The sequence below is a fragment of the Tympanuchus pallidicinctus genome, unplaced genomic scaffold (assembly GCF_026119805.1).
Source record: "Tympanuchus pallidicinctus isolate F22 unplaced genomic scaffold, pur_lepc_1.0 scaffold22, whole genome shotgun sequence".
NCBI lineage: Eukaryota > Metazoa > Chordata > Aves > Galliformes > Phasianidae > Tympanuchus > Tympanuchus pallidicinctus.
The window spans coordinates 5,549,059-5,570,563 of record NW_026294739.1 but is presented as its reverse complement, the minus strand read 5'-3'; the positions used below and the strand labels follow the sequence as shown (position 1 = coordinate 5,570,563).

The 21,505-nt window shown below is 36.4% G+C and overlaps 2 protein-coding genes across 4 annotated transcripts in view; both read right to left on the bottom strand.

Annotated features, from left to right (window-relative positions):
• PXYLP1 (2-phosphoxylose phosphatase 1) overlaps positions 1–21,505 on the bottom strand; it is an 858,650-nt gene that overhangs the window by 637,218 nt on the left and 199,927 nt on the right. The gene's annotated exons all lie outside the window — the stretch shown is intronic.
• CLSTN2 (calsyntenin 2) overlaps positions 1–21,505 on the bottom strand; it is a 302,983-nt gene that overhangs the window by 137,283 nt on the left and 144,195 nt on the right. The window contains exon 1 of one of the 3 annotated variants that reach the window (XM_052687064.1): positions 12,102–12,196. The exons of the other annotated variants lie outside the window; for them this stretch is intronic. The gene's annotated coding sequence lies outside the window, so the exon portion shown is untranslated. Of the gene's footprint in view, positions 1–12,101; positions 12,197–21,505 lie in introns of those variants that run through there. 3 annotated transcript variants of the gene reach the window in all.

The window sequence follows — 21,505 nt, the reverse complement described above, 5'->3', positions numbered from 1 at the left end:
GATTGTTCCTTTTCAGATTTAACTTTCTTCCTTCATAATCCATTTTGTAACACTAAAGGAAATAATTTTAAATTATTTTATTAAATACAAACTTACTGGACATTTATTACTAGCACTTCTTACAGCTTTATGCATCAATTTATCATTTAGTACAGGTCCTTGTGAAGAGGTGAGAGCTTTTTATTGAATGATACTCTAGATATCCTAAGTTTGAGTGCTGTGTGCTCCTAGAAACAGAAGTGCAAAAAAATATCATTATCTACTCTTTTTTTTAGCACATCTCACCGTAGGACTTCAAGTTTTGCTGAATGAAATACATGCCTTTCTTGATGCGCATGAATGATAGGAAATGAAGGCTGCATTTTAACAACATCTGAAACAATCAGCTCCATAATGCTTCTAATCTCTTAGAAAATAAGGACTGGAAAAGAGAAAGGAAGATTTCTCCAGCTGAATGCAGATGAAACCGAAGCTGCAGACAGTAAACTGTGCCTTGTGAAAAATGCACTCCAACAACCAAAGATGCTCAGAATTTATGTCTTACCCAGCAGATACTTCTTTGTCTTTAGAACACTTCCTAACACCATTATGGATTACTGGATCAGTAACCATTTGGCTTTTGGAGACATTTGCTTTTTCCTTAGAGATCTGTCTAGCCATGAAACAAAACTGCACAGAGTGAAAGCTCAAAGGAGTAAACAAGCCTCTGCTTTTTTTTACTCCAAGTTCCACATATTTCCACATTTCACTTTCAACTAAAGTATATGAAAAGAGAGGTAGGAGTTCAGAGACGCAGCAATTCAGAGTAGAGGGAAGGCTGGCAAAGGGAGTGAATTGTGCTATTGGAAATACTAAATCTCTACGCTTGGTTAATTACTCGAAAGCATCCAAACATTGACATAGACTAAGTAAATCAATTTTCCACCATTATTTTTGCCAGTGAAGAACTCATATTGCTGCTGTAACTCAGGAAAGGGATATTTCCATCTATACCTTAATCTTCTTCAAAGCTATTTCACCCTGTCAGAAAGGAAACCAAAATATTCTGGTAGCTATCCTAAACTTCTAGACTTGTCAATGAGTACCAGAACAGGTGCTTCTTCATAATGAGGAGCAGCCAGGCTGGGTCATGGACAGGTGCACTGGTACTACAGGTACACTGAGCTGTTTCCAAAACATCAGCCTTCCAAATTTTACAACTAGATTTAAAACAGAACATTGCTAAGGCTGTACTTTCCATCTGTTCATTACAGACGCTTTTCCTCAAGATCAAACTTCTGTTACTATGACAGCTAATTTCCCACGTAGGATGGCATAAAGAACGTTTAAAGGTATAGAGAAGTGAGATTTGGGGAAGATAAGCAGACAAAACAATAGGTTCAGGCCAACATAAAATCTTAAACCGGTCTTCATATATGATCTCCATAGATCAACATTAGCTTCACCACTATTATTCTTTTCATTCTTCTACCTCTGAGCCACAAGTTGTTATAGCAACCCACCTTCCAGATTCAATGGACTGTGCATCTAAAATAGGAAACTTTTGAAGTGTTTGAGGTAGAAGAAAAAAAAAGGAACAGTTATTTCATATTTCTCTGCTTTAAAATGATTTGTTTTGAGGTTCCATCCAACCTGCATCCAATATGTAGTACAAAATAAATCCTTGAATTGCAAATGTCCCTGAACAAATTTTTGGTACTCAGCCATCCGCACTGAGGATCCTTCAAAGTGTGAATCATGCCACAACCAGCATTACTTTCTCTACAGTAAAAGGTTTCTCTCTCCCCCCATCCCTCCCAATATATTATCTCTCACAGTTCAGGAATGTTTAATTGATCTCAATCATCTTTTCACATTAAATAACAAATCTGTAAAATGTGCTTTTTGATCAGTATCTTTGATTACTCATATTATCAGAGTCAGCAGAGGAGACAAGATTCTGGGCATTTAAGATATGACCTGTTCAGGAAATTGATATTGGTATTTTCTGCATCATTTGCTTCTTCTCCAGATGAGAATTACTTCCTCGTCTTTGACCCTCTCAAAAAATTTTCAACCTTACAGGAGAATAAAACTGATTTAAAAAACAAACAAATAAAAAAACCAAAAACACACACAATCCAAGTCAGGCAAATTTAGCTTCAGACAGAGGGTCTGGGCCTCTAGTGTATCTACTTATCTGTTAAAATAATCACCTGAAAGTTGCAGTCTATCCCAGAAAATAGTACGGTGGAGGTAAACACCAATTTATTCTTTAAGGATGACTATAATGCTTATGACTGTAGTTTAACCTAACAGTTTTCCTAAGACAGGAAGGACAAGAGTAGAGATAAATTAGGTTGTAAGAAACACAAATACAAACAGAAAGGTAATATGGAAACTATTTTTTCTTTCTTTGTACAGATGGAGTCCATTAAATGTTACAGAGATGACAGAAAGTGTTCATTTTGTTCAGGGATATAGTTTGAACTATCAAGCAACAGACTTTGTTGTTGTTTTGGACCACATCAGTCACCCACTGACATACACTGATGCTTCCTGAATGTTTATGAGGACTAGATGGAATAGTAGATATGAGCACAAGGAGGCAGTGGGTGGTGTGTTTTAGTGCTGGCAACAGCAGGTCACGTTCACTGGTGCAGATCTCTATGAGTGTACCACACAGGCTCTTGTTCATCACCAGCAAAAATGCAAAGCTAACATAGTGACTATGCTCTCAGATGGCATTTTGTAGCTGAGAATTTGCTTCATCAGTGTTACTGTGCTCCTTGTAGCTGTTGCTTTCATAGAAATAGAGGAATCACTTTTGGAGGGAACTGCATATTTTATATGGGTGGACCAAGACAATTTCTCTTCACTTAGTGTGGCCCAGGCGAGACAAAAGGTTGAACACTCGTGGTTTGTCACATATTAGTGAATACATCCACTACTTCAGTAATGACAGTTCTTAAATGATATAGGAATCTAAGATGAAAATGAAAATAGCCAAGATTAATCGCATTTGGTATCAGCTCTCTTCCACTATTATCACTCTGTCAGTTATCCACTTAGAAAACCAAAACAAACAATTAAATATTACCACAGCCTGGTATTTGACTTTCAAGCAATTCAATCATCGGTTTCCCTCTGGTACCCTTTCTTAGGGAATGTTTATAACAGCAGTTACCAGAGAAACATATCCATAACTATTCAAATTCAGTTATTATATCAGCTGAAAGACAGGAAGGCACTTCACAGACAACACCATAGAAACAGTGCTAAATGAGAAAAGCATAGATGGAATCTTAAAATCGCAACTGTGATTTAGGTCTAATACTGAACATAATAATATGTTAATAAACAATAAACAGAAATGGTTTATAGCATTTTACCAATTACTTCGTCCTAGAATTCTTTACAAAGCCTCATCAGCCCAGCTCCACTCTCAAGAGTCCTCCTGAATACATCATAATTGTCCTAATAAAATTAAACTACATCATAATAGTACAATAAACCATATAATAACATCTCCCAGTAAGCTTTTATTGTCAGGATCAGTTTGTGTGAACAGACGACACATTAAACTAAATTTTAAGTCAGAAAAACTTCAAGAATATCAGTTTTGCTTCCCCCTTCTTCTCTGTCCTTTTACTTCTTCTACATATTCTCCTTACTTTTATCCTTATTTGCCTTTTGTTGAGTAGATATCAAGCTTATCCAGACAAAACCAACCCTCACAATATCACTCTGAGCCTAGAACCAATGTTGTGGTCAAGGGCATTGACCTAAACTGTTCAACATTAATGCAAGCTTGTCAGGTCAATAAATGACTGATAAGACCATAACTGAGCCCACGGTAATTTATCAAGACAGTACAGGTAATTTATCAAGACAGTACAAGCCACTGCACTTCGAGTCTGGCCATATCCACTATGAGCCTGGTTCATCCTCCCAGACTGCAAACCACTAAATTAGACATGAGTATTGTAAGAAATAGCACTCAGCCTCTTGCTAAAGGCAACGTAAATGACAGCCACGACTCTCCCCTTGTCAACAAACTGAGTTAAGAAAGAAACTAGTCAGGTTGGCGAGATGTGATTTATTCCTGATAAATTCTTCCTGATAAATACTTCCTGAATGTTCCCAATCACCTCTTGTACTTGAGCTGCTCACAAGTGCTATTCCAAGATGTCCGATGATTTTCCTTGGGATGGAAGTCACACTGAGTTACCTTCTGTTACCTACAGAAATCAGTGACACAAGCACTCAGGCCACCACTTTACTGGGAGGTCATTTACTATTATACAGAAAAACACAGCATGTCCAGCTCTGGAATCAGTTTCAGAACTCACGTTGCCTGACATGCAGCCGCAGCTTTGTTCAGTGTTCACTAGCCACAGCTAGTGTTCAGTGTGGAATACTGAAAACCACTACTGTATTAAATGACAGGAGTTTTCTATTACACACTACCACCATATTAAATATTTCTGTCAGACATTATATGACAGAATTTTGATGCTTCTAAGTAAACTTAACTAGTGTAACAAATGCATACAATATATATTTACTGTATTATGATGGATAAAGTAATTTTGAATGGCAAAAAGCAAAAGGTCTTATTTCAGACAATTAAAATAAGAAAAATATTGTTTCCTAAATACACAAACATATTTTGCACAAGAGTCACTCAGGAATATCAACTGTTATTCTACAACATCAATATCCAGCTAATCAAATGACAGAACCCTCTATCTTGAACAGTTTAGTACAAAGGAAACAGAGTCACAGGAATACAATGCTTGTCCCCATAATCACAATAAAAACGTTACATTTTCTGCAATGCTTGACAAAATGCAAAGCTTTGTCTTCTGAGATGTGTACCCAGTATGCTGGGAGGAATCCTAGAAGTCACTGTGAAAGCAGACTTTTAGAGAATGTATTACCTTGGAAAGGAATACTTACAAATTTTAAGGCTTTCTGTCCTTATCCAGGGTTCAGTGCAAGAGGAAAAAACTTGGTGCTTCTAGGTTTCAATATTATTATCAAGTAAAAGCTAACACCCGTTTTTTTAATATGTTTGGCAAATTTGTTTTCAAAGGCTGATAACTCTTACCATAAGTTCATGAACCTAAAAAAACTAAGATATTTTAGTGCTAGCACATTATCTCATCTCAGAAAGCCATTCTATGAACTCATGATAGTGCTCCCATTTGCAGAGATACAAGCAAGTTTTTGTAGCAGCAAGCATTTAGTTGAATGCATTTCTCTGATATAAAATGCATCTAGGCAGCAGAATGTTGAAAGTATCCTCAGTGTTTATAATAACATTACCCATTTCTTCTTGAAAAAAAATCAGCCTTTTATTTCTTAATTGTGACATTCAGATTCCAGGAGAGAAAAAAAAAAAAAAAAAAAAAAAGCCTAAACTTTCTTTTACTCCCCACTTATTCAGAGTTTCTCCAGATTCAGGCTCAAAGAGATAAAAAGAAAGGAAAAAAATCTTTAATCCATCAGACATTGCAAGATACATATCTCTAATTTCAGGAGGTGTGAAAATTCTGCTACAGGGTTTATTATCAAATAATACAAAAATAGTTAAAAATGAAGGGTTTTCACTGCCCAATAATGGGACAGTAAAATATATCAGAGCAGAAACCAATTTAAATGTTCACTACTGCTTTTCTTTCTCATCACATAAGACAGAAATTGATTCATTCATGTAGAACATGAAGATAGTAAGTAAAAATAAGGATCACAACCAAGATACTACTAAAATGAAGCCATAACAGTCAACATCTATTTGGGGGCATAAAAATCAAATGCTGACAGCATAAGATGAAGAAAAACATTTCACCTCCTAATGTTTTGATCCTCAAAGCATTTTGAAATCATCTTTTCAATTGCCGCTATAATGGAAACTTGAATAGGTGTCTGTCTTCTCTCTTAGGCTTAGCTGAGACAACTGTGGGGCGAAAAGACCTCAAACTCTCTTAAAGGCTTTTTCTTTGATTGATCCTGCTTTGTGGCTGGAACTTTCTCATTAGATTGCTTTCTACGATAGAACTATATCCCAGTAATATTGTAATTAAGGTTTAAATAATGTTCAGAAAAAAGAATTATAGCCTGGCACCTGGGTCTGGTTGAGATGGATTTAACACTGCCCCCAGCAGCCCATGCAGCACTGTGGTTTTGTACTTGAAGCTGGTATGGTGTTGACAGCAGACTGGTGCTTTGGCTGTGGTTGAGCAGCACTGGTGCAGCACCAGGGCTGTCTCTCCTGCTCCTCACACAGGCCAGTAGGCTTGAGGTAGGCAAGAGATGGAAAAGGTACACATGCAGAAGTTGAGCTGAATTGGCCACAGAGGTATTGCATACCACATGGTGTCACGTTCAGCAATAAAACCTCAGCATAGGGCAAAGAAGTGTGTGCGGGAGGGAAGGTACAGAGCAAGAGATATACATATTGAGGCCCTGCTGCCCATGAGGTGGCTGAATTTCATTTGCTGACGAGAAACAGAGAAAGCGTTTTTTACTCCTTTTGCTTCCATGCAGCCTTTGCCTTTTTTTTTTCCCCCCTCCATCTCACTTTTCCACTCCCCACTCCATCAGCCCTTCCACTGAGGAAGAGAAGCGACAGAGCCGCTGTGCGGTCCTTAGCTGCCTGCCGGTGGTAAACCACAGCACTTGTCAGAAATAAGAACACTCCACCCAAAGTTATGACATTGACAAACATGGTGGGAAAATAATCCTAAAAGCAATGAGATGTACTGGACCATAAAATGCCAACATCCAATTGATGTTCCACAAAGTGCATAACAAGAAAAGTGGCTGGAAGGGGCCATAGATTTTGCTCCATGGCCTGAAATACGCAGCACCTATGCCACTAGAAAATCATTAAAGATACTGACAGGTTAAAAAGCATTCTTCTGCACAGACGTACTCCTACAAGCTTTTAACAACAGTCAAATTAATGATTTTTTTTCCGTTCAGCTTCCCATTGAGTTTTTCATAAATTCAATGCTTCCAGTGCTAGTATTCATTTGTAACACTGTTTACCAATACTTGATGCACAAGACTACTATACTGATGAGATATTTTAAAGAAATGCTATAAATCCTTTTTTTTTTTTTTTTTTAAATGCTGATATGTTTGCAGGCATCTCTCCGTCCAGAAAGATGGACAAAATTTAGTTAACTTGTACTGCAGAAGCCACTACTCCTCCCTTATTTTATTTATCCCACATATTAACAGCACAGACTTTACTAGCCATTCTGGCAAAATTGTTTTGGATTTGTATCAGACAACATGCAGTCACAACTAATGTTTTACCCACAGCATCAACTGCACATAGTAATGAGTATCTCAAGGAACAGCTAACACATCTTAACCTTCAGTTTTAACTCCAATCTCTAAGAAAATTTTAGAATTTAAAGCCATATAACCAAGATACAGGTAGGAGCAATGAATAAATACTGTATGGAACAACAGGACACTTTAACCCTTGGTAACTTCCAAACCATCTTAAAGAAGTTCGACTACATAGAAAGAATTTAAGTTTAAGAAGTTAAACTGAGTCTCCAAAATTCCAATAACATGGTGGGCAAATCAAGTTTAACTGGTCTACCATCTACATCCTTACAAAATTCAGCACTGAGTAGGTGAAAGTCTAAATTTTAATTACATTCATATGAGACATTAATTTGCTCATTTGACAGCAAAAACTAACAAAGTTATGAGGCTGTACTGCATTTTCATCATAAAACATGCAGATACAAAAACTTCTGCAACTGGGAAGGAAACCCTCAAATTATTATATACCACTGCTAGTATGCTCAGATTCAGTTATACCCAGAAAAGGAGTGATAATATTATCAGTAAATGTATAGTTATCCTTGTGAAATTTAGGTCCTGGATTTCAAAGCAAAATTCATCTATCCAAGGCATATTTCAGATACTTTAAGCCTGAAGAGGCTACACAGAAATGTAGAGGTTTATATAAAAGCACAAGGATTGAAATAGGTGCTTCATGACTCACCCTATTATTTACCTCTTACCCTAGAAGCAAGCGAAAACCCCAATGCAGGCATGCATAACAACATTCCCCTCTGTAAAACTGGAAACCAGCAAGCACCCAACTTACAGCACTATCAAGTTCTGCAATGCCTAAGTGTGATTAGTAAATCAAGGAATGTACATTATTCTGAAGATATTTTGTAAATGTCCCTCCTAATTTCAAAACACCGTATAGCACTACAATGAATTATACTGCTAATTTTGTACTTTACCTCAAGGAGAGCAGACGGTGTTTATAATTCTGTTCAGATAGTGATAAGGTTTGAATAACTAAAATAATAAAGACAAAGAGACTTCTGGGAACCTGCTTTTACTACTAAGGAACTGTTTTTGCACCTAATTAAAAATAACAATGGACAAATTATCATGTTTCTGGGATTCTTGTTAAATGTTTCTCTTTTTAATGTATTTTACATTTGTAACCACTCTCACAACTGCAAAATTAATCCATTTTTTGGAAATTACCTGAGAGTGTTAGACTAAGATATACCATTTGCCTACATACATTTATTTCATTCCTAAGGAAGTATATTCTGAAGTACTGTAGAAGCACCTTCATTTTCACATCCATTATTTAGTGACTTAGATGAATAATAAAGAATTAAAATCAATAAGAAAAAAAATCTAGATAAATAATAGCTCTTACACTGTCTCCTGATATTACCACTGCACTTCTGCAGCAGAGAATTATACTAAGAGGAGTAGGCTGCAAATAAAATAATTGAAGTTAATCATGTAAATCATTCAGTTATATATTCCATCAGGACTCCATAAAACTCTCTTACGAGGAACAGAACTAGATCTGGCTCTCTATTCCATATTAACCTTCCTATTTTTCAAGGTGAATATTTTCTGTAAGTAGTGCCAGGATTAACATACAGAACCAGCATTTATTGTGAAACCCATTGTACTCAAATCCTCTACAATTCAGACTAGAATCAAGACTATGCTTTATTGCATAGAAGTAACAATTAGAAGAGAACAAAACAAGACTTTGACAAATTTTTGCATTTTGCTGCTTTTACTCTTACTTCTCCCTCTTCATAAAGTTTCCACTTTTTTTTTCTCTCCTCCATCCCAAATTGTACATTAAGATATACCGCTTTTTTTTTCCACCTACATCTCCAGTTCTACCTCAAAGTTCACTCAGTCACTTCTTCAATACAGAAAACCTGCTGTATTTTTTTGCTTCTTCTGAATAGCTCCTCCATTCATTTCCATTTCAAACATTCTGCTCCCACTGACTCCCAGCTAACTAACCACAGAGAAATAAAGCTGTTATCTCCTAGCCCAAGGAAAGCATCTCTCTTTTCTGGGTTATTATTCATTTCATAAACCGGATGCCATGCTGCTTTCATATATTAAGGCTTTTTAGAGGAAGCCTCTGGGCTTCATCTTTAATATGCATTCCATGTTCCGGTAAAGCTTGATAAATCTTTCTAATTGCTAACTGAGAAAACACAAATATTTCTGTTTTCTTTCACCAAACTTATTGTTACAGTGACTGGGCATGAAGGCAACCTGCTTTTCATGTCTGGGTTCTTTCCTGAGTCTTCCTCCAGCACGTCGCAAGAAATCCTACACAGATGGGATTTTTCCAGCTACTAACAAAGTGATGCCAGTGTGATTTCTGCTAGGTTCACTCATGCCAACTGAAGTTTCTGTAGCACACTTCATTGATTTTAACCAGTCACAATTTACACCACTGGCAAATCAAAGCATTAATTAAGGGAGCTTGCTTAACCCATACATGTCAGGTCCCTCTTTCTAAAACAGGGGATGGGTAAATGTTCAGGGACATAGCACCTCTCAGAAAACATACACTGACTGTCCTTTCCTCTGTAGTAGAGCAACAACACGCCCAGATTTCCAATGTTCTAACATACAGCTCTGTCCCTTTTCTCAGAAGACTCTCACTCCTCATCAAGAAGGCTGACTTCAGCCACACCTCCTCTTGAAAAATCCACGAGCCCCTGTTGACTCTAAATGAAAGCACTGTACCGATAACAATACATTTTCCATGCAAACTGTTCTGTTCAATAGCACAGGAACAAAAGTTTAAATTTTAAAAAGTTTAAAAAGTAAAAAGCACTGTCAGATTCTTCAGAGTATGTCTTTTGGAGACATTTATTCTGCGTACGTTGGAACACAGATCAAGGTCATCAAGTTTCAGCAAAATATTTCAGCAAAAGTAATACTGAAACAGTCGAAAGGAACGTCCAAGTGCAGAGTAGCAAAAACTTCCATTACTGAAGTACTCTCATAAGAAATGCAGAAACAAAATGTCAGATGCAGCCATGTAACTAGAGAACAGTAAGTCTGGGAGCATAATGTGGCCAAATACAGTAACAAATGCCACAGTTTGTGATGGGGAGAAGTCTTACACTGCAATCTTTGATACTAAATTTCTGTCTACTTTTTTTTTAAGATAGAGGAAAGGCTGGTATTTACTTATCAGAGCAGGTTAGAGAAAATACTTTAAGGTGTTCATACTGCAAAACATATTTGAACTTGGGTTCTGTTGATCAAAAAAACCACAAAAACTTTATTGTCTTACACACATGCATCTGCTAGCTTTGAATTCACTTGGTGAGAGAACGAGGAAAATATAAACCAGGTCAAAATTTTCATGAATAAACAACTGCAGTAACCCCACGAAGCCAACATATACATCCACAATGAGTGCAAGAATTATCACTCCAGCCTATCTTCTCCTTTAGTGGAAGGTAATTATTTCAACACTTGTTCCATGTTATTTGTATTAAAAAGGAACCAAAATTTAGGCCATACAAAACCACATACAAAAAAGAGTTTGTGTGGGTAGCTGTAACAGCCAAATACGCCAGCATTAACAACAGACTTCTTGTTTGCCCTCCCAGTGTGCAGACTTCAGTTACTTTGCACCCTACAAGGACAAATCTACGCTTCCATTGTTGCCTAAATCAATGTAATAAATTGACTGCAAATTACATTAGAAATTTTATGACCATTTTAAACAGTTCTCCCTCCTCCACTTAAACACAAAAGCACCTAAAAATCTACCACACAGCTTTTCTTCTTAAAGTAAGTTCATCCATAACCTATGGGCTGGCAAGATGAACAAAAACTTACAGAAACTGCAAAGTTATAACATATTTTCACTTAAAGCAATTCAAAGGCTTAGATAAAGCACATCCACTTCAATAACAGCTTTAGGACACTGAAGCAAAAGTAAAAAAACAAACAAACAAACAAACAAACAAACAAAAAACCCAACAACAAAAAAACAACCATGAGACATCAAAGATCAAACTCTTCTAGCCAGTGAAACATTACTGTTACAGCTGTGTCTTTCCCTTCTGTTTCACCAACTTTAACACAAGGTTTATTTAAACAAACAAACAAAAAAACAAAAAACAAAAAAAAAACCATAAAAATTCACACATTAAATTACTGAGAAAAGTCAACCAGAAAGGAAAAAAAAAAACCCAAAACTTCCACAGTCCTACCATTTGACTCTCTTTGTATAGAGTGCATTACTACTCATTAGCTTCTCATTTTTTAATGAGTGGTGTTCTGTTGTCTTTAAAAGGGCAATGTAATAATTATGCTTATTCAAAGCTCCCTCACACTTTCTTAATGCTACTGAGATAAGATAGTAGACCCATTTTTCTTCTGCACTTTAATGAAGAAAACAATCTAGAAAGACAGCACATTCAGTAGAAATGTTAAGGTCCAACATCTATCCCAATTTTTAATTTCACTCTCAGCTACCACAGCTCTTCATTGAACGGCTCCCTGTAGATAGGCACAGGCAGCCCTCCTGACTCTCTTCCCAGCACACTCCCAGCCCAATCAGGCAAAAGAGCCATGAGCAGCACGCACAAAGCCAAGTGCGAGATACTCTAGGGCTCAGAAAATGAAAACACTGAGGTCCCATCTCAGGTACTGTGAAGCAGCACATGCCTTGCACTCAAAGCTCTGAGACTGTGCTCCCCACTTCCCAACTCTCCTCCTACAGACATACATATCTTATGAGAAAGAAAACTAAAAAACACACAAGGACTCACCCGATCTGAACACGGCACACTGAACAGCAGGCTCAAACACCACTGAGAGCAGCTAAGCACTGTAAGGGCAATGTGACCCCCAGCAAGCACAGCTGGACTTGTTAGGGCTAGCTACAAACACCCACCTGACGCTCATTGGCATCTGATTCTGCTGCATCTAGAAGTTTCTCCAGAACAAGCAGGTTTAGTGGTAACTGTTTATTTCTACCCCCCAAATAAATAAATAAATAAATAAATAAATAAATACTGGCAAACATAGAAGCAATCATATTCCAGGCAGCATGTAGGATGAAATACTAAGAAAACTCCATTTATACAGCATAAATGACGTGTTTGTTCATTTGCAAATGCTTATTTGTGTTATCATCCCTCCCTCCCCCAAATTAACAGAAATTCAGCACTGATACTTTGCAAAATCCTGCTCTCAGAGGCACACCTCTGACGCCCCCAGCTACATACTGCAAGTTCACTCTTCACTTCATTTTGCTAAACAGAAGGCAATATAATTCATGAATGTGGATATTTGCAGCCAAATAAGAAAGAATTTACAGTTTGCCATATGTATCTAACAGCTATCAGAAAGAACTAAATCCATTTTGTACTTCTCAAATGCTGGTGCCTAGCACATCATTGCTTTACTTTGAAAAGAGTCATGTATATTTAACTGCTTCCACCCAGAACACAAACTGTTTTGGGGGGTATTTTTGGTGGTGTTTTTTTTTCCCTTCAGAACTGCAGCATACACAGAAATACCAATAACTTTCTTCAGGCTTTTTGAAAAATACTTCTAAGCTGATTCATAAATACTTTTTAACTTAGTATTCAGTTAAACTTGCTGGGTGAGAAGGAAAATGTAAGGTGATCACAGCTGCAATGCATTTTGTCATCAAAGCAACACAACTAAACACAGCTGAAACTGGTGTACAATTGGGCATTTCTAAGCAGGACTGGGGGTTGCCTGGCCAAGGCAGGGTTATTTCTATCTAAGTGTTCAGTGTAATTTGGATGGAGTTTGTTTTTTGTTTGTCTTTGTTTTTTTGGGGGGAAGGGGTTCCATTTGCAGGGTGCTTGCTCTTTTACACATAGCCCATGATTTATTTGGTTACTTGGTATTGCTTGGTATGCGATGCATTCTGCTGCACTTCCACAACAAATTCCTCAGAACATTCACAGATTTTAATACAGTTATAGTGTCTACTTCTCACCACAGAGCTTTATATTAAATTACATTTTAAAGAAAGCTGGGTAAATTCCTGCCTTTGCCTTCATTATACACAGGGCTTAAATGAATCTAACTTGAATACAAGTGAAATAAAGACCTCTAAAATACATATAGTGTCCTTCGGGAAACAAGTAAAGCAGCAGAGAAAGGCAGCTGTTTTCCAGCAAGGTGCCCACAGAGCAGTTCTTGGCAGGTATGAACATAGCTCTGCCTTCGATGGAGCTAAGCATACTTTTGTCTACTGCTCATTACAGATATTTACTTCCTCACAAGTCTGATATAAAGACCAGTTATATTTTCCTTTTTCTCCTTTGTAACTGCCTGAATTAATGTATGGAATAGTTAATATGACAGCATTAGCAACCCTTCAAAAATGTTATTTACTGCATCAGAGAAATCGGTGCTCAGAGTTCTGTGAAAGATGAAAAAATTTCCTACTAAAACAGTTCAGTGTCTTAATTTTTTACATCTGAAAAAGAAAACAAAGCAAAAAATACCTCAGTGTTAAAAGTCAGCAAAACAGTTTCTTACAAGCAGCACAAAAATTCTGCAGGTCCATCAGTTACTAACTCACCAACACTCACTTTCAAATACAAGAGATCTCAGATAGAACTTGAATACAATCACATGAACTGTTGGAGGTTAACCTTGTGTCCAAACCCTTTGCTGTGTAACAGTAGAACTTAGGCAGTTCTTTGCCGATGGTCATCATTTCCATGTGTTCTAGGAGATACAAGAATGCTCCAATTCTTAGTTGGAATACTACAGCACTACAGTCACACAGCATTGTGAGACCCCCTATCTCCTTCATGTAGCAAGTCTTCAACATATCTATGAGCTTCCATTCTGCGGTACACGTTTGAACTCAGAGAGCTGATAAGGCAGAAAGTGACTGCGGCAGGGCTTATGATCTGACAGGCACCATCAGCCAAGGAAACTGCAGAGAAATTAATCAATCTTGAGCTGTTAGAACTACTTTTGTGATTGCTCTCTTTCAGTCCAACACTGAACCAGATTTATATCCCTCCCCTGGTCTAACGAATACGGGCTAACATACACTTCCAATTAAAATGGAAAAGTTAACAGGAGAAAATATTGATTTTATTTTAACCTTTGCTCTAAATCATTTAGAGAGGAGTAGCACCATGCTGAACACATGCCCCAAACTTGGCCTTTCAGATTCTACCCATCTAAATTAATGCACTTGGGATTGTGGCAGCTGCACAGTCAGGATCAGACCACACAAACAATCCACTTGTTTTGGATTTTTCTCCTATTTTGAAGAAAAACAAACAAAAAAAAACAAACCAAAACAAACAAACCAAAGATATCACAGAGCATGTGAATCACAATTCTGCAGCTAAAGATTCCTGCCCTTCCCTGCACTCACTACTCAAAGTAGACATTGTCATTATTTCTTTTGTTTGAAGCAACAAAACTCATAAACTGATAATATAGTTATTCCCTTCCAATATAAACTTCCATTAAACTGAACTGACAAAGAAATGGAGAAAAAGTGTAAGATTTCATTTTTTTTTGCACATTTCAAATTGGACACGAGCAGTTTCCCCAGCTAAAGACTAAAATAAAGACATTTTGAAATTCTGACACTTCAAAAATCATCCCAGTGAAGCTGACACGCTCCGTTACACAGGACAGTAAGAGCACGTCACACCAATGTTTTGTTCTGCCAGAGGTCTCCCTCTGAATATTGATAATTTTGAAAGCTTTCTCATCTTCTAGCCCTCACAGATTAAGCTGGATGTACCTGAGAAGAATCCAAACTGCCAGATATAACCATGCCACAGTCAACAGAAAGGAAAGGAATCTGAATGTTTTTGTAGTAGTAAAACATCTCAAGAGCATTACAGTCAATACTACAGCTATTATGTCTTGAAAGGAGGCACAGCTGTCTTTATTTCATACTGACAGGCACTTACTACTGACAAACTAGATATACAGACCTTATTACATTTTCACGTATCTCATTCATTTACTTATATACAAATACTGTGATATTGATTTCTTAATTAAAACATGCGGATGTTCAGAACTATCCTAAGAAGATCTGCAAATATACATCATTTGACATGAATATATGTGCTTATTTGTAAATCTGCCTGCACACGCTTAGCATATTCGATTAGTAAAGCTAAAATTATGAACCAATTATACCAACAAAACTGCTGTGTCAAATTTATAAAGAGTGAATATGCTTATTTAAAATAAAATACTTTCTGTAAACATTTCATAAGCAAACAGGTTAATGCTGAGAACATCAACAATTTCAAGTTCAATTTAAATGTAACACAATTTAATTCTAAGTTATGTAAATTATGACTGCTTAAGATGTCCCAACACAGCCGTGAGTAGAAACATTTGATTCGAAAAAAATGAAAAAATAAAAAGTGGGCATCATAGACATCGTAGTAGAATGAATTGCTGTGTTACTTAATACAGAAAAATATGTATTAAAAATGCACATAATAGTAAAGTTTATTTTCTGCTAACAAAAAAAAGCTGGGAAAACAAAACAAACAAACAAACAAAATCACTCCAAAATACTGTCAGGTTGAAAACCATGCATAATTTAGCACTTAAATTGATTTTTAATCTTTTCACAATATTTGGAGAATACCAAGGGTAATAAAGAATATTCCAAACAAAATCACAGCTTTTATATGCAGTCAAAAATAATACAATGGCTAACAGAAATCAGTTCTTTGAGCTGGCGACAGGAATACCTCAAATACCATCAATTTGCATCTAAGTTTACAAGGTTGATCGAGGAAATTAAAAAAAAAAAAAGTCACAAATTCTGGAAACTTTTAATCATAAAAGGGACAGGGAACACCTTTAAGACTTCAGGAGCTGGAACAAAGATCTATCCATCAGTAGATGTTGCTGTTGCTATGTTTTCCTATGTTCTTCCACCACCTTACAACCACATACACATTCCTTCCTGCAAACAGTTGAACGTGTTTCTCAGACTGTGACTTTTTTTTCGGAAATCACCGAACCCTGGTAAAATCCCTTTTCTCTGATACCCACCAGGAACAAAGGGGATTTGTGATCTGTGTCACTATCTTTTGCTGTCAAGCCTGCAGACGAGTGCACTGAGATCAGCGCTTAACTCTGCTGGTTTATAGTGATGTTTAACAACAAACTACAAAACAAGGGTGTCTAGTTGAATTAAAAGCATCCAAGATCTCCATGCCATGTAGGTCTTTGTGCAAACCCCAAACCAGACTTTCTTCTGGCTTAAACACAAAAAAGAATCGGTCATGGCATTAAATGACAATAACTGTATCTGCAAAAAACATGTTTATGTCTCTTTTACTACTACTTAAGCTCATTCTCAGCTGCACCAGAGATACTACGCTCATATCAGTGATAAAGATTAGCTGTTTTGCTGCAACAGTAGATTTATTTTGCTTTATAAGGTCATTTGATTTTATTTGATATTCCATTTTTCAAGTGCCAGCAATTAGGAAGATGAAGTCCATGAAGCAAGTCAGTCCTGCATTTGCAGTAAGGTGTTTATGCGTTAGAAATATATCATTTTTACAGAAGAGGATGGAAAAAACCAAGGTACCACTGCCTGCACTGCACTAAAAGAAATGACAACTCGATTCCGGGCTTCAATCATCATTACCAGAGTAGTGGGTTCAAACAGTACTTTAATATTTAATTTTATATGAATAATCTTAATACTGTTACACTTTCCGTATTTGCAGATCTAACATTTATTTGCTACACAGCCACAAGCATAAAACAGATGATGCAGCGTTCCTCCAGAAAAACTGGAGAGGCAGAGGATGTTGTTGAGATTTTTATTCAAAATAATCATTTAGTTGCTTGTAATTCTCAGTACTAGTTTGGACGATCACATTTCCCCAGCAGCACTATTTTGTGCTACATTTCTTACACCAAAAGGTTGCAATGACGTCTATTTTTGTATTTTTAACTTAGTAGAGTTCCAAAACACTACAACAGCCTTAGCTACCAGCGTAGCAATTACTTCTCCTTGGAAACCAGAGACTTTATTTAAATCAGCCATAAAAACTGAGTTTTCTGCAGCTGTCCACTCTTCCAAACACTCAGATACAGTGATGAGAAAACCCATGAACATTTCCCAGCCTTCTCTCTTATATAAGCATTCAATGCACATAATCTTGATAATTATAAAGCAAACATGATTTCATTCAATAATTCAGTTTTCTGACAATTAGAAATTCTTATCAAAGGAGATTTTGAAGGAAAGCTGTCTTCCTGATTAGAAGAGAGAATAAACTATAAAAAATAGATTGGGCCAGACCCATAAACCATACTGCTTTGCTGTCGTTTGTTTTTTAGTAGTTCATGCCAACTGAAGATCTGATCAGCTTCTTAGCATTTTTTTAAAATACTGAATTTAATCTCAGCTACATGAATGGGTTCTAGATTGTGGAAAACAGAACATCAAGAACGAATGAAGAGGGTGGTTTGTTGTTTTTTTTTTTCCCCAACTGAAGAGGAATAATTGTTGATCTGTCTTCATGAAAAGCATTCTACATTTTCCTGAAAAACTTCTTGAAGCAAGCAATAGAAAGCATTATTGGCAGAAAACGCCAATACTGACAACACTGATACGAGTAAGTCTCTTTACAGAGTTAAAGGGTCCTGGTTCTATTGGCATGACATCCTAATGCCAGTGACAGGGTTGTTATGTGATCCCATGCCTGTTGCATTACTGTGCAGCAACAGAAAAGAGGATGATGGGAAAAGAAGCCATAAAATATTTGTGTACATATATATATGTACACACACATCTATTTCAAATGCAGTCTGAGATGAAGAAAATGCAAGGTAGAAAATTCAAATTAACGTTATCATCATATGAAGCAGGAAGTATTGCATACATTACTGTCAAGAGACTTATACCAGGAACACGAAAGGCAGTAATTATATTAATAATAGCCATTTGTTCAAACAGATTCTTCAGTATGTGCTGATGGTCACTAAATAATGAAAGGAAATAAAAACTGAGGACTTAAGTGACTACCTAGAATCTGTGACAGAAGGAAGAAATACAATTTGATTTCCCAGGTTCTCTGGGCTCTATTTCTCCTAAAGGAAGCTGACACGTACGTACCTGAGGTCAAAGAGGAAATTAGGAGAATAATAATTCTTAGATGACAGCAAGATAAAATGAACATGACAGAAAAATGGCTGACAGGTGAGATGTGAAGTGGATAAATAAGCTGGCAGACCATGGCTTTCTCAGTCAATTCAAGTTTGTTGACAACCAACAGAGGAGGGAGAAGCTCCTCTCTTTCACTCCATTTCTAAGATGTTTCCATTGTTGTCAGCAAAAAAAGCATGTAATGCCTTAAGTGCAGAATACTAAAATATTAATTTCTATGCCCTAGTTTCATGCTCTATGCACCCTCCTGAAGTGTGATAAGTTACTTATTTTGTTTGCTTAATAAAAAATTGATTGATTCTGATCACTGTAAACCTCTTAAAAAGCCTATTTTTACTCAAGTATAAACTTAAAAGCCAGCACAACAAGGGAACTTTGGTGCACTGAAAAAGCAGAAAAGCAGTGGACTGTATCACAAAAGAAATGGTTTTCAATATGTTATACAGCATGATAGTAGTTTGTTCTATCAATACAAAAATTTAAGTCTGAAAACTGCATACAAGATTAAGACAAACTCAGAATAAATATTATGAAGACAGCATTCACAGAACTACTTGAAACATGCAACATCTATTTTCTTTGGTTTATTCAAGCTCCTGCTTCATAAAATTTACCTACTGAGTTATCAACCTCAAAAATTAATTACAAGTTAAGATCAGTACATCTTATTTCAATACCTAAAAATCATTTCCTTCACACAATGAAAGTAACTCAATTTTTACTTCTTTATTCAAAGTTAGACCTTCATTTATAAAGCTGCTTTCACGTCTTTTTGGATTTTTACATATTTTCCAAAAGAATAAATTTTCTATCTTCATATTCTCACGTTTTCATAATAAACCTAAATCATTTAATTTAAAAAGTTATGATTTACATATGCTTTAGGGTTATCGTCTAAAAAAGAGTCAATAACCAAGATAACTTAGGTCTGCACATCAGACCACAGTGAATAATCAGATCACATACAGACTTGTGTGGATCTCCAGTTGCAGTTTTTCTGCTGTGCTGTCACATATAATACCAAAAAAAGAAGGAAAAAAAAGCTCTTTCCAGTTACCAGTAAGGAGCATCTTGCAACACATATCTTGTAAACTGAGGAACAAAACTACTTAATTTCTTATACCATTCTCAACACATCAACCAAGTATTCACTCCCATGCCCAACAGCCCGTGGCTTCTCCACTAGCAAAGTTGAATTGCTCCGTGTGTATATTTTACAGCAGCGCCTCTCTAGAGTGAATGGACCAATATCACCAATGGATTTTGTAAGGGGCACTGGGGATGCCAACAGATGGCAACAGATGGTTCCACTTCAATTCAAAGAGAAAATTTTAAATAAAAAGATAATTACAAAGCTTAAGAGGCTGCTGCTTCTCCACCACATGCGATTTCTGTTGCCTTTCATGATGCTGTTCCCAGTAAAGAGTTCCAAGCATTGGTTTTTACAAATAAGACCAGCACAGCACTCCCACAAATGAGCAAACATCGACGGAACCCAGAAGAGTTGCAGAATTTTCCCCTTTGTTCTACGTATGCTTTACTGAGATACCACAGGAGTGAAGCACCATCCGAAGAGCACAGCTCCACAGCTCCACTTAGATGCCCATTGTTCCTGTCCAAAACTACCTTGAAGTTGATGTTAATTTATTGCCACCATTTCAACTCTAGCATGTTCATTAATTACAATATTTCATGTAGTTTCAATACTCCTCTCTCCTTACCAAATACATTCCCGTCTTTATTCACAGATTTTCTCATTAATGTACCCAGAATCTCTGCGAGGCAAGCATCACAATAAGGAGCTGAAGATCCGTCAGATACAACTAAAATTTATTAAATTTGTTACCTGTAGTAACAAATAAATAATGTACTAATAAACCTTTCAAAAATCATTTCAGCAGCTGGCTATAAACAACCTGATGTTATATCCAAAAACCTGCAAATGCTTGAAATGCTGTTGTTTTTAGTAATATTTACTGCTTCAGAATAACAGACACTTAAATGTCTTTGCAGTACACATGAATGTTAATTTTAAATGCTTGAATAACATTTAGTTGAATAAATTAAATGAATTAAAATTTATTTAGAATAATGAAATTAATTTCAAGTTAAATATAACTGCTGTGGAGATCACTTTCTACAGCAGGCTGGTCAATATTCTTATTCATTTATCCAAAGTAATTTCCTGTTGCTTTAAAGCTAATATAAAAAGGCAAGTACATTATAATGCATTAGGATTTTTATTTTTTTTTTTTTTTAATCAAGGAGTTAAATTCAGAAATTGAAAATGCATCTTCTCACATTTTTAAACAAAAGTAATATAAGTTTGTTTTGCAGTATGGTCACCATGCTGGTTCCATGGCAATAAGGCAGGGTTACATTCAATCACGTAACTCATCACCCTGCAGAACTATTTTTTTTCTTTCAATCTTTGTATTGTTCTGTAATATTAACATATAAGAAAATGTTAAGTGAAAGAAACAGACATATAATGAGTTACTTCATTACCAAAAATAAGCAGCATGTGTGATTATGCAAGTTGATTGGTTGATTATACAAGTTGACCTGGTCCAAAATGTGTTATTATGTAAGAGAAGTGTCAAAAACTACGTGCATTGTAAATACGTGTAACGCACCTATCTATATTTTATCTACACACGCCTTCATGAGTTTCCAGTAAGAACAGAATACCTTCCAAGCTCAGTGTGCATTAAAAAGAGGGAATTGCATAAAAAAAGGCAAATCCATTTACAATCCATTAGACTCAAACATGCAAGCATTGAGAAATAGACCAATATTCTGCAGAAATGGTTACTGCTTGGAGATTTTGTGTCACTGCAATAACACTAAGATCTCCTCACAAATTATATCAGCTGAGCCCCAGTTAGCTGGGCAGCTTTTGTGTTTGACATCACAACAGGAGCAGAAGTCAACAAGGGCTCTGCAGCATGCGGGAGGAGGCTGAGTATAAAAATACTGTAAAAAACTAATACAAAT